Here is a 14046-nt window from a genome sequence, read left to right as displayed (position 1 = left end):
TATGCATTCTGAACATTTTCGATTTGTCGACTTTTTTTTTTGAAAAACTCCTGTCACCCTTCTTCTATGCTGTCAAGCCGTACGGCCTCTCAACTCCTTTCTTGGTCATACGGTGGAATGAACCCAGAGGTACAGTGAAATGCTTTGGGCTGTTCTACTTGATACTTTCATTACGCTCCATACTTGTAATATGGGACCGTACGGTGGCATTAGCAAGCCAGAAAACTTGTCGTACGGTTAGCAGAATGATGCCTCCAAGAGCGATTTGTTGTCGTATGGGCTCAATGCCTAATCACTTAAAAACTTTGCAAAGATATGCCGAAATTGCCGTACGATGTTGTAATTGAGAATGTCGTACGGTGCTTTAACTGGGAAAGCCGTACAGTGTTTTACCTGGGAAAGTCGTACGGTGATACACTGCTCCCGCCGTATGGTGATCAGTGGCCATCTTCATACTACCTCCTTCATCCGTACAGTACCTAGTGAAGGTGTGGTCAACAAATGTCGTACAGTTGCAATTTGTAAATACTGTCAACACTACAAGATATGCCGTACAGTGATCACCGAGTAAATGTGCCTCCAGAAATACAATGCGTCCAAAACTACTTATGCGTCTGTATGGTGGTGAAGCTCGTAATACCTTACCTTGCAAACAGGTCGTACGGATTATGTGTTTTTTAAACCTCTTTATGCTGTACAATATAAAGCCATACAGTGAAAATTAAGTTTGCCCACAAACCGTACAGTTATCACTTCCAAGCCATACGGTGATCACTAAAAACACCGTACGGTGCTCAACTCCCTGATGCCGTATGGTAACTTGACCGTACGATACTGCTTCCTCTCTTCTTTTTTTTGTTTTTTGTTTTTCTGTCCTTACTGATCTTACATATGTACAATATTTACATATATACAATACTTACAGTCGTTTTTTCTCAATTGTTCGTCCACAGAGGTGCGTTATTTCTTTCATGGTAGACATTCATATTCGACCTATGCACTGTGTCGGCCACTTCCTCTTTGTCTAGCATCCATAGTTTTATTGCTCCATTATCACCCACTTCCTGAATCTGGTGCAACCCAACCCATTTCACTTAAAACTTGCTTGGTTTGATCTCGTTTCGTCCGTCATGCTTCAACACCGTCCTAGTTGGAACTTGTTCAATTTCAGGTGTCTATCATGCCATGCTTTGTGCCTGTTCTGTGTCACCTCTGTGACCCCTTGTGCTTGCAATCATTGCTCATTCAGTTTATTTAAGGTACATGATATCTCCATCCGAATTTCCATATCGCCCAGTTTGTTCCTGAAGCTCGGTACCATGGACTCCGTCAGCTGCCCCTTCTTGCCGTCAATAACACCTCCACTCCATACTGCTACAACTTTTATGAAACCCTTCCTCTTTGTTTCTTGTGCAAATCGTATGATGTGTCTTCCATACTGCCGGCACCTTTCTGCTATATCCGTGGTTCGATGTAACACTTTCTTTCTATGCAGTCATACGGTGAAATCTTTCCTTCTTCTAGGTTCGCACTGTGTTATTCCCTTCAGCTTCAGCTGTAACCGCCTTTCCTTCTTCCACTTCTCTGTATTCCTTCGGACATTCATTTCCTTCTTCTTTCTTACCTTTGTCGACCCTTAACATATTACAGCTCGAAAAAAGCTCGCAATCCTCCATCTGCCAATGAAAAAGGCCATTCAACGAGTCTAGGTTGTCCTCATCCGAGCCTCCTTTCAGTCTCAATACTCCCTCTTTATCAGCTTCCATTCTCTTCTTCCCCTCGTCATCATTCTCACTTTCACCTTTTGAATCTGACGATGCTATCTCCTCACCTACCATTTGTGTGTGCAAGTCAATTGTGAATCTTCTGCCTCCGCGCTCCATTGATAGAGTATTCTTCTTCCAGTCGTGCTTAACCCTTGCTTGCACTAGCCATCCATGACCCAGAATAGTGTTGTACCCTCTCCTCTTTAACAAAATGACGATGAAGTCGAGCAGGAATGGTTGTATTCCAATCGTCACTGGTTGTGCCGTGAGGACTCCCAACGGTTTCATCCTGTGCTGGTACGCTGTTAATAATTGGAACGTAGGTGGCCACAACTTCGGTTGTCCCAACCTTTTCCAAGTGTCCTCTGGTAACACATTGACACCGAATCCTCCGTCCACAATCATATCTGTCAACACAGTCCCAAGAATTTCCATTTCAACAACTATTGGATGGCGTTCGGATGAGAGGGCTAACAGCATTGGATCTTCTGCACTTGCGCCACCTTCTTTCTCTTGTCCTTGCTCTGCTGGTAACTTAGCAATTGGAGCTATATTCGTGAGTGCCATACGGAGTTGAGGCATAGTTAGCAACAAATCATTTATCTTGATGGGTACCTCAGTTTGTAATATTTGCCATACAATGTTCTTTTCTACGCAATTCTGTGTGGAGGTACCAGTAGTGTCCTTCAGGTGTGCTTTCTCTGCCTGCATTGCCTTCCGAATCTCTATCCATGCTTCCTCCAGTCTCTTCTTTTCTTTCGTCGACTCAGGGTACACTTTTGCTTGCTTCCGTGTGATGGCCAGAACCTCCTCTTCGTCCGTCCCGACGATGATCAAATTAACTCTCGACTTTGGGCACTTAGCATCTTCATGATTGCCGGGTCCACACCATTTGCATAACAATTTCGATGTGTTCGCCATTGTACAATCTCGGGCGAAGTGGCCCCACAAATTGCATGCGCGGCATTTAACTATCAGCCGACCATTCACATCATACTGAATTCGACTCCTCCCGCCATTATTATTGTTGCAATTGTTGTTGTTGTTTTGACCGGGCCGATTATTTTTGTATGCTCTCGACATGGCACCCTCTATACTAGTGTTCCCGCTCCCTCCTGATGCAGACGCCCCCTGTGTTAGGAACACTTGCTGTGGTGCTCTTGTTTTCAAGTTGAAAGGGCATTCCTTTATCGAATGTCCCATAATCTGGCAAATCTCACAAAATGGATCATTCGGGCAGGATCCCTTCGTATGGTCTTCTTTCTTGCACTCTGTGCACCATAGCTCATTGCCCTTAGTCTCCTTGTTCATGTTCTTGAACTCCTTCATCATCTAAATCATGTCTTTTTGGAGGGTGCGGACCTTCTTGCTGCTGCCTTCATCATCGCTGCTATCTTCTCCTGAAGTCGTGTCGTCATCTAAATCGGATGAACTATTCTTCCTTTTCTTTTTGGTCTTCTGTTCACTTTCTAGGTTCATTGCCTAGTTGTAAGCTTCAGTGTATGTTGATGGCGACACGATTTTCATCTTCTTTCACAGCTTCAGTTGAATGCTTTTAATAAACCATCTTTTCTATAACTCGTCAGCTGGCTTATTCTCCATCTTATTGATCAAGTCCTTCAACTTCCTGGCAAAGACTTAAACTGTTTCATTCTTCCTCTGCTTAGTATTCAATATCTCCGCTACAATCTCACTATCGTCGCACAATATTTGAAATTCTGCGCTAAACTTCTTAATGTTATCCCAACTGTTTAACTTTTGTGGATTTGTATCAGTAAACCAATCAATCGCAACACCCAGTAGGGTGGCCGGAAACTGTCGAACCCATTTGTTTGTATCTGTTATGTCATTCGCCCTCCAGATGGTTTCACATGTTTTATAATGTCGAATCGGATCGACGGTTCCTTCACCATCAAATTTAGGCAACTTTTCTTTTGGTCCTGCCATTATTAGTGGATGTTGAGGGTTTTGTTGTGCACCTGCGTTGTTTTGCACTCCCACACTGTTTTGCACACCCGAACTGTTCGGAATACCTGCGTTGTTTTGCACACCCGTGTTGTTTTCAACACCCATGCTGTTTTCGACAGTCACACTATTTGGTGAAGAAGGGTTTTTGTCAACCGAAGTTGTCTGTTCTGGAAGTATATCTCGGACGAAGAGTTCACTCCACACTCGTGCTCCCTCAGCACTCCGAGCCGTGCGAGTCAATCCCCTTCTGTCTGGATTCTCTTCCCTCGGTGTATGCAGGTTCAGAAATTCCTCCCTTGCTTCTTCCACCAAATCAAGTTGCTGTCGAGTCTCTTCCAACAATTTTTCAGCGCTTCTATGTCTGTTGGTAACTTGCTGAAATCTTCGTCTGCGTTCAGCTTGTTGTGCCAAAATTAAATTTTCCTGCACAGCACGTATTTCGTCCTTTTCCTTCAACTTATTCTTATTCTTGTATAGTTGATTCAGCATTACTCTTCATTCGCCTGCCTTTCCAGGTCCATTGGGCAACGGCGCCAAAGGTTTATTGTATTGGGTAAAGAGATCAATGCACACAGACCATAGATGGAAAAGCAGAACTTCTTTTATTCGCATATGCCAAGGATATTACATTATGCTTATGATGATTCTAATGATTACAATGATTACCCAGAGGGGGTATATATACATCCCGAGGAACCTTCCCGAAGGGGTCCGTCGGCCACATACAACATGTCGGCTACATAATAAGAACCTTCCCGATACCGACGTAGAACCTTCCCGATACACATGTTGTCGGTTGATACCGACGACATAAATCCCGATACCGACGACATACATCCTGATACTGACAACATACATCCTGATACTGATGACATACATCTTGATACATACCCTGTCGGCTACACAATATTGACCTACGACATTCAAGATGATATATCCCTAGAGGGCAACATAGAGATAAGCATCAAGTATTCATCTAAGAAGCAAATAAGTCATCTCTTGTACTTGAGAAGGTAAAGTAGAGCACATGAACATCTTGAAGAACATAAGATGAATGACTGCAATACAAGTTTTACACCTGCATTCCTCACAACGATTGTTAATGAAGACACTAAAAGTGACTACATCAAAACAAGGAGATACACCATTACAAACTATAAGATCCTAAGATTGTTCAAAGAAAAAAATGAATATCCAACCTCAAAAGAAAAAATCAATCTCATAGAGTCATGTCTCCTTTTTCTAGCTATTATTTTTCAATACATCGTTAGCCCTTTTCATCATGGTCCCATGGGCTAACCAGGACTTTATAGGGATTAGTACAAGTTTTGGCCGAGGTATTGTCAGATTTAAGCCAATCGGAGTTGATAGAGAGGGCGTTTCTAGATAATTACTATTTATCATCAGTAGGGGTTCCTTATTTATGGCTTTTCAATGTGAGAATTGGAGTGTCTCACCAAGATCTTTCCGACAAGCTATCACACAAGGCTTTCGAAGTCCGATTGATTATCATTTTTAATGCCTTAAGATTAAATTGTTTTAATAAAGAGACTTTATTAAAAGGCAAATTAATAAGTCACTTTATCTATAAGGCTATATTATTCTCTTAAGTGGAAAATGGACAATTAAAAGAAAAGGAGAATAAAAAATGAAGAGATGGGCAAGGGAATATGATAAGTCAGTAGGTTGTGCTTAAAAGAAAATAGATGAGCTCATTTCAGCATGTTTGGTTATTGAGATTGTTGTCAGATTTCTCTTTGAGAAATAATAAGGAAGCTTGCAGCTTTCATTTTTTGAACCTGAGGACAGAACCCTTCAGGCTTCTTGGGTGAGTTGGACAACTCAGTTCATCTGCAGACTGGATTTGTGATGGAGTTCACCTTGCATTACAGTTTTTGGGAAGAATATCCGGCTCGGATATACAGTGGTATCAAAGTCGTGTATCATGCCAGCTTGTGGGACATATTTTACAAAAAAAGATTTATCAGAACTAGTGTATTAAGTCAGTGAGGTTTTTATGAATAAAAAAAGTGCAGTTTGATTATTTTTGGCGTTCCACTTTTGGCCTGAGTTTGTTTGGAAAATAGTATTTTATTCTGTTCTGATTTTGGCACAAGCTTAAAAATTGCAAAGTCTAGAGTTTTCGTAAATCGCATATTTCGTAGAGAACTTAATCAAACATTTGAACTGCATGACTTTTTATATTCAGTGCGAAGATTAAAATATTGTAGCATTGATTTTGCCTGGCCATCATTATTATTTGTCATTGTCATGGATACAAAGGAACTATTAATCTTGTGATTCCAATAACATTTGCGGAAGTATAGTTTGGGAAGAATATTTTTATGAAAATTATCAAATTGGGTGCAACATTGGATATCAGCAAGTATTATTGCAGACAAAATATATATAAGAAGGAAATTATTGCCACATTCACGCTAAGGACTCTGAAAATATTTATATCTCTTTTGGACAAAGATGGAGATTAAAGCTTCCTTATCTGTATTATCATAAGGTTAATCATGTCAATGGCAGTGGTCCAGGCTGAAAATAAAATATTGTATTAGGAGGCGGCAGGCTATGGTTAAGGAAATTTTCATATTGTTTGGTGAAAGAAAATAGCTTCAAATGGGTTCAAAAACTTACAAGGATCAAATTTAAACACGTGGGCCTGACTAATTAATTGGGCTTGTAATGCTAAACATTAGCATAATTAGGGAGGTTGATTGGTTCCTCTATATTGGAAATATGCTGTAAGGAGTTGGACGACGGTTGAAGGAAGTTTGATGCAAAGTTATATGGTCTAAAAATTTTGTAGGGTTTGTTGTTTCTGATTCATTCCGCAAGGAATGTATTAGTTACACTAGACAGAGAGCATATATACAATATATAGTAGAAGCCTAGAGTTGAAGAGGAAATTATACTAGGCGGGGTTAATGTTAAAGAAGCATCTGTGCTAAGACTGGTAGCCATGAGACTCTTGCTTTCAGAACAGTCTCTTCCTCAAACACAAGCATGAATGAACATATGTTGCAAACAAAGGTTTATGTTGATAAATTCATTTTTGAAAGTCTGAGAGAGGTCACAAAGTTTGAACAGGCATCTACCAGAGTAATACCACAGGAATGGGGATTAAATTTGTCATTGCAAAAGCTTCAAGAAGTGATGTGTATTGAGATTCAAATCAATAGTCTGCAATTAACATTGCTAAGGAAATTGGTTTGATCGTGTGTTTTAATATCCCTCCAGTGAAGAATTAAATGACCAACACAAGCACAAATTATACACAAATATATGCAGGCCAAACCTGTATTAGATTCTTGTAAATATGGTTAAGCTATTCTGTAGTTTGTGGCACGTCTATGGTTGGCACACATTATTCTTGCAGTCCTTAACTATTTCCCATATTTTAAATGGGGTTCAAACAATAACCTCAATTTGCGCACAAGATTTCATTGAGAAGCTTTGTGGATGGTCATGACCTAATGGCGGAGTTTGGTTACCGTTGTCCAGATTCAATTATATCAGTTAACCCATTTGTGGTCAATTCCTACTCGCAGCAGAGAAAATATTTGAGCCTTTGTTTCAATTTTTCCTATATTTTTTGTTGTGCTTTTTTGCAAGGCTGAGACCTGAATTTTCCAGAATATATTTGACTGAAAGCAAGATTTCTGTGCATGTCAGTGAGCTTCTGTTACATCAATAAAGTGTTGATGATGGCTTATTCTGGACAGAATTGAGGAAAATTGTCTTCCAATTATTGAGGAATCAATTCATAGTGTGGTTAGTTGAAGACTCCTGATATAATATTTTTTGCAAAGGTGAAGCAGATGTAGTTGGTTGCGGATGCATGTAGCAGTCACCGGGATTGATTAAGAAGCGGATTAAAAATCCTTCATACCAATTTGTTGACTATTGTTGGAGTTGTTCAAAGATAGAAAAGTTTATACGCCTCCTATTTCCTAAAGATTGGAGATAGGTTCTAGGCATTACACTTGGTATCCTCCTTAAGGCAAACAAAAAATTAAACGAGAACAGTCTGGCATATAACAGAACATAATTACTTTTTCTACCATCATCATGTTTAGGCAGCTACCTAAACTTATCACCAAGGATAGTGGACAAATTCTTCACGACAAGATCTTCAATATAGAAAAGAAACTTGCATGTCTGCCTCAATCAAAACATAGATTACTTTGTGATTTGAATGCGATTGAGATTTGTTTGTCTACAATAGAACAGCTAGGTTCTAAGAGTAAATAAGTGAACATTCTTCTTGGTGTGTTTCCTTTGGTTAAGCCAAATGCTGTTGAGACATACTGATAGAGAGCTAAGACTTGCAGTTAGTGTATTGTACATATTATAAGGATAACAGCCCCACATGATCCTTACAGCAGGGAAAGTTCTGAAAGAGGTATTCCAATTGATCGTAGAAGGTTTTCAAGGATTGAGTAATATCCAGAATCCATCCTTTAGTAAGACAATCAGAATTTTAGAAACAGTTGCGAAACTTAGAGCTTGTGTGGTTATATTAGATCTTGGTTAAGAAGACTTAATTCCTGATATGCTCCATCAGTTTTGATTGCCATTAACAGGGACCAGAAGAGAAATGTTTTATCTTTTATGCAGTCCATTATGTATTTGATCATTGAGGAAAGTGATGATAATTCATTACACCTCTTATCTACTATATCAGCTGATTTGGAAGAAACACATGTTACTTCTTCTGATGCTGGTAGTTTGGTTAACAAAATTGTCAAACTGTGTGCACAGAAATTGCAACCATTCTTAATAAGGGGCAAGATCGAGGTAGAAAGGGAGAAAGGTTTGTTTAAGCTTATTCAGAGTCATGAAAAGAAAGACAAAATTCAGTCATATGGACAGCCTAGTAGGGATGAAGCTGATGGTAATTTTAGGAACCAAGGGGTTGAAAAAGACACAACCATGGAACTCAAAGGATTCTCCATGCATAACGAAATCATGTCCTTTGGTTGATAACAATAGAGATGATAAAGCATCTTTTGGATCAGCTATTTGTGTAACAGCAGTTGAGGAAAGGCATAATGTTGAGCTCCCACCATAATTTGACCTTGATGGTGCTTGTGACTTCAATTGGAGTGAGGTTCCCAGTTGGATTGAGGATCCTCCTGTATACGGTAGCAACACATGGCAGTTCAACTCAAAAGACCACGCACATGGAGTGATTTGTGATTCTGGTATTCAGATGATTGGTGCAATGTTGTTGTGGACGACTGATGAGTGGCTTCACAATTCTAGAAATGTGGTTTGTATCAGAGCAGCACAGAGATTTGGTGGAGTAGCTTCCTTGAAGTTGATATGGGATCCAAGCATTTTGGTCACAACATGCAAATACAGATTGCATGAGGGCAAGCAATCTTTTGAAAGGGAGGACAGTAATGTCCCTTTTTTCTAGCCATTATTTTTTGATGCGTTTTAGCCCTTTGCGCCATGGCCCTGTGGGCTAACCAAGATTTTACAAGGATTAGTATGATTTTTGGCCAAGACACTTTCAGATTTGGGCTAATCAGTGTTGATATAGTGGGGGTCTCCAAATACTTACTATTTATTGTAAGTCAATAGGGGTTCCTGTTTTTTTTTCCTTTTAGTGTGGGACTTGGAGTATCTCGCTAAGATCTTTCCGACAAGCTATTGCACAGGGTTTTCTGAGCCCGATTAATTATCTAGTTTAATGCCTAGATATTATATTGTTTTGATAAAGTGACTTATAATTAAAAGGCAAATTAATAAGTCACTTTATCTTTATAAGGCTATATTATTCTCTTAAGAGGAAAATGGAAAAGACAATTTAAAATGAAGAGATAGGGAGGCGAATATGAAGAGTCACTAGGTTGTGCTTAAAAGTAAAACAAGGAGATCATTTCAGCATGCTCAGTTATTCAAATTGTTTTTAGATTTCTCTTTGAGAAATGTGGAAGTCTGCAGCTTTCATTTTCAAAATCTGAGGACAGAACCCTTCAAGCTTCTTGGGTGAATCTGACGCAAACCCAGTTCATCTTCAAAGTGGATTCGCAGCGGAGTTCACCTTGCATTACAGTTTTTGGGAACAATATCTGGCTGAGATATTACACATAGGACTCCATTGCAATTAAGATACTTGGATGCATGAAGATCACACTCCTATTCCATCTTCTATCAAGGATAGCTTAAGACTGAATGGCAACCATGGTTGTTCCATACATCCAAGTAGGTACATACCAGCCTCTACCAAGTCAAGAAGTGTGAAAGAAGATATAGCATTCATGGTTGATAATGAAGAAAGTAAAATTTCTAATACAAATAATTCAATCACTTCATGTATCAAGTCTCATAAAATTAGAGTTGATAAACAAAGGGAGTTGACATTAAAAACATGGAAAGGTAAAATAGCAAGGTTAGTATAGAAGAATATTTACAAGTCATGAAAACCCAAGGCCTTTCAAAGAAAGGGGTACAATGCTACCTAGAAGACACAACATGGTAATTAAACATCTCATGAAGCCTAGTCACAGAAGAAGGGATGACAACATGAAATATTGTCCTTTCAGATCACATAAAGAATAAGAATCTATTCTTGGGAGATATGGACACAAGGCTTGGGACCCTGGTACTCCATTAACCAATCATTTTAGGGACAAGGTTTGAGTACAAGGATACAACCTAATAGGAGTAACACAATATAATCTGTCCCTAAGATGCAAAATGTTACAAATCAAATTAGGACTCCTACATCACATAGCAGAAACAACAATTGCTACAAGCTTTCCAAGGCATTCATGATTAGAGGTAGGAACAATAGAAACTATCCTCTTGAATTTGCGAGGAATAGTGTTAAGAATTTAATTCTACGGATATTTTCAATGAAGTTAAAGTGCATGCCACTACAGATGACTCACCTTTAGCAAGATGAACTGCAGACTACTTTGAGAACCATTGGTGCTTAAACTCTTGAGACTTAAAAATCAAAATCCCTGTGTTCAATGACTGGCACAATGAATTCAATGACACAGAACATATATTTGTTGTATCTTTCTACATAGTTACTTGGGATCCAAGAATCATCATGACAATATAAGAATGCTTGTGGCAAAGCATCTTGCAAGAGAAGGTCCAAGAGGAGGAGACTGTAATGTCCCCACTACAGACCTAGAGACAGATAATCAATAAATAACTAAATAAGTTTAAATTTAAAATCTAGACATTGATAACGTGGACAAGCATAGAGACATATGGATCTTGGTATTGGCATAAAAGTTGGAATTAATAGTGGAGAGATTACGTGAACAAAAACCATCATTCCTTCAGAATTAGTCAACAATGATTAAGGATTAATAAGGAAGCATACATACCAAAAGACAGCAATAATCAAACACCATCTATAACTTAAGGTATATGATTAGAAAAGAATAAGGATGCAATGAATTGATAAGTCTAAATGATTGGATGCTAAACCTGAACTGGATACCAAGATGAAAGAGTATTAATATACAAATCTAAATATGTAATAACCCTCAACTGGTTATAGCTAAATCAAACATCAATTCTTTTCACAATTCAATGGTTTGACATTTGATCAAACATTTGGCAAGCAATTCAGTTATCACTGTATATATGATGTTTTAAAATTCAAACACAATAAGATGTGTAATGAACAACTCACACTTACCAGATAAATCAGACTGCAAGACTCTTGCATAGATGAATACCAAACAACTGATATATAACACTTCCTTATGTGTTTGCATTCTTAAATCTGAATTAAAAGTATCCTTTAACAACTAATACTGAATGTTTATTTGACCGCAATAGAACTGCAATTCAATGATCTATATCAACATTAGAAAATTACAAATGTCATGAAAGAACCTCTAACTCCCAGCTCCAAGTCGCTTTGCAGCAGAGAGCCACATGAGTGTGCAAACCTATAACAATGCAACTTGAATCCTGGCGTTTGACAACAACATATCTGATTATCAATTCCCATGTTAGGTAGCAATTCAACAAGGGATGCCTCCCATTAAATTGTTAATTCTGTAACATTGAAATCATACTGGTCTGATGGAACAGATCATACAGATCTGATTATGCATAAGATGCCTTTGTAAAGAAAGGCCTATAAATATAATTGTTTAGTTCTCAAGTATGATCGGCGTCTCCCTTGGGGTAATCTTGTTTTAGTTTAACCTTGAACAAAACTAGTTAGTTTAATTACTAATTAATGTATTCCCTAATAGGCGCCAATTTTGAGAGAACAACTCTGGCCGACCTAGAGAGGGACATGTGCCTTCTAGGGACATGCCCCTTGGGTGCCATATTTATGGAGGTTATGTTTGTGGATAAAGGACACACAACAAATCGAAGTCTGCTCCTTTAGCATACATTACCTCATACGAATTATAGCAGGATATACATATTATTGCAGAACTAATATGTCAGAAAGAAGGACCAATATTCAATCTGAAATTGATCAAGACAATCTCCAGCACTTAGAAGGTATTATATCAGTTTGAATTAGTTGCAGAATTTGCAGAATATTTACATAAATTGCAGCACTCAGTGTGACAAGTGTTTGTAAATAACATTCACTGCAGTCCACCAAACACGGTCGCAGGACCCCTTAAACTCCTTGAAGACACTACCTTCTCAAACACAGGCCAAATACAGTGGCGTGGCTCTCTGATGGGAAAATGCGGGCACCAAATTCTTGAACGCAGTCCTCTGGAACTTATTCGTAGCCTCAGTAAAACATACGCTGTTCCTTTATCTTATCCCAATGCCCAAGTTTACCCACATGGGGTCCCAAATTCTTTAGCTTGCCTCACAATCACAAATTGCAGGCTCTAGAACAAGCTGCAGGTCTGATAATTTGGATGTAAACCTCCAGCAGTGTCCATACTATTCAAATGCCAATGAATGACAGACACTACAAATGCAGTTCAAACCTTAACAAAACGGTCTTCCACACACAGCAAGAAACAGTAATGGAAGACTCCCAAATCAGTTTACAAGACCCAATAACAGCCTTCACCAGCAATTTCAATATCACCAGATACAAAAAAACAGAAGGGAAAACCTCATCAATTTACTTGGGAAATTCTCAGCAGCTATGAATCAATATGAACTTCTTAAGAACAAAACCCTTATTCTTCAACAAGAGCATAGAATCGAATTCAGGAACTCTTCACAGGCAAAAGCAAATAATCAATTGGATACTTTTCTCATCAAATGGGCTCATATTTATAATCTCCAAATGGCACAAGTTTCCCAAACGTAATTAAACTTAAGAAGCTTCACCAACACAACATCATTTTATAACATAAAATATGAAGTGCCATTATAATAATATAAACTTTAATAATTAATTAATAAATATGAACCCATGTAATAAATAGCTCCATCCACTGCAAGTGATGACCAACTGCCAGTGCCACCATCTGCTTTACCAAATATGGCAACTGCCCAAATTTGACTTACTAAAAATAGTAACTCCACAACTGAGACCCTCAAATCTCACTATCAGCTCACAAGGGTTTCTATGATGAGCTGACTCAATCAACTGCAAGGGCTTGCCTATAATTGGGACATCACAAAACAATATTGTCAGCATGACGACACGATATGAAGAAGCAATCAAAGATAGGGAGCTTAGCCGTCTCTATTGACTTTAGAAATCAACTTAACTAAACTCATGACATTTTCCCACGGAAACATAAGAATACAAAGTTATGAATAACAAAAGGGCACAATAACCATTAGTATGATATTATAAAAAGTTGCCAATTTACCATTTGAAGCATTGCTGGAGATTATTCATGCCTGTGACATCAAATAGAAGTGCTGGCCAGGACATGGAAGATGAGCTATTAAAATCATGCATCAGTCAACGATTGAATAAACATAACTGAGCAATTAGATAAGAAAACTAATTAGATAGTGCCTCTTCATTAACACAGTTATGATGATGAGAGGTAGTTATTCCATTGTGCCTCTTCCATGGATCAGACATGTGTATGGGAGATCATGTCATTGCAAGAATTATTGAATACAGATTTAAATATATAACAGTCCCTTGTGGATCACACAGCTAGAGAATCTGATCGCCAACAATAATAGAAGGTGCAAGCATTTATATTAATGATGGATGACATCATCCAAAACCATAATCAATTCAAGATATATTAGAGACGGCTTCATCGACAACACAGTGATAAACATTGATCGAACACAGCTTATACAATATCCATTCATTATTGTACTTGATAATCTTTGCCTTTAAAGATATTGCTTCCATTAT

General features: G+C 38.4%; 1 pseudogene across 1 annotated transcript in view; it reads right to left on the bottom strand.

Moving 5' to 3' along the window:
- Window positions 1–14046, bottom strand: part of LOC149552361 (6-phosphofructo-2-kinase/fructose-2,6-bisphosphatase-like) — a 334563-nt pseudogene that overhangs the window by 67549 nt on the left and 252968 nt on the right. The window lies entirely within an intron of this gene.

The sequence above is a fragment of the Cupressus sempervirens genome, chromosome 6 (genome assembly GCF_028749045.1).
Source record: "Cupressus sempervirens isolate cs-2001-9-10 chromosome 6, ASM2874904v1, whole genome shotgun sequence".
Lineage (NCBI taxonomy): Eukaryota > Viridiplantae > Streptophyta > Pinopsida > Cupressales > Cupressaceae > Cupressus > Cupressus sempervirens.
Note: the sequence above shows the minus strand (reverse complement) of the source record. Positions and strands in the feature narration are given on the sequence as shown.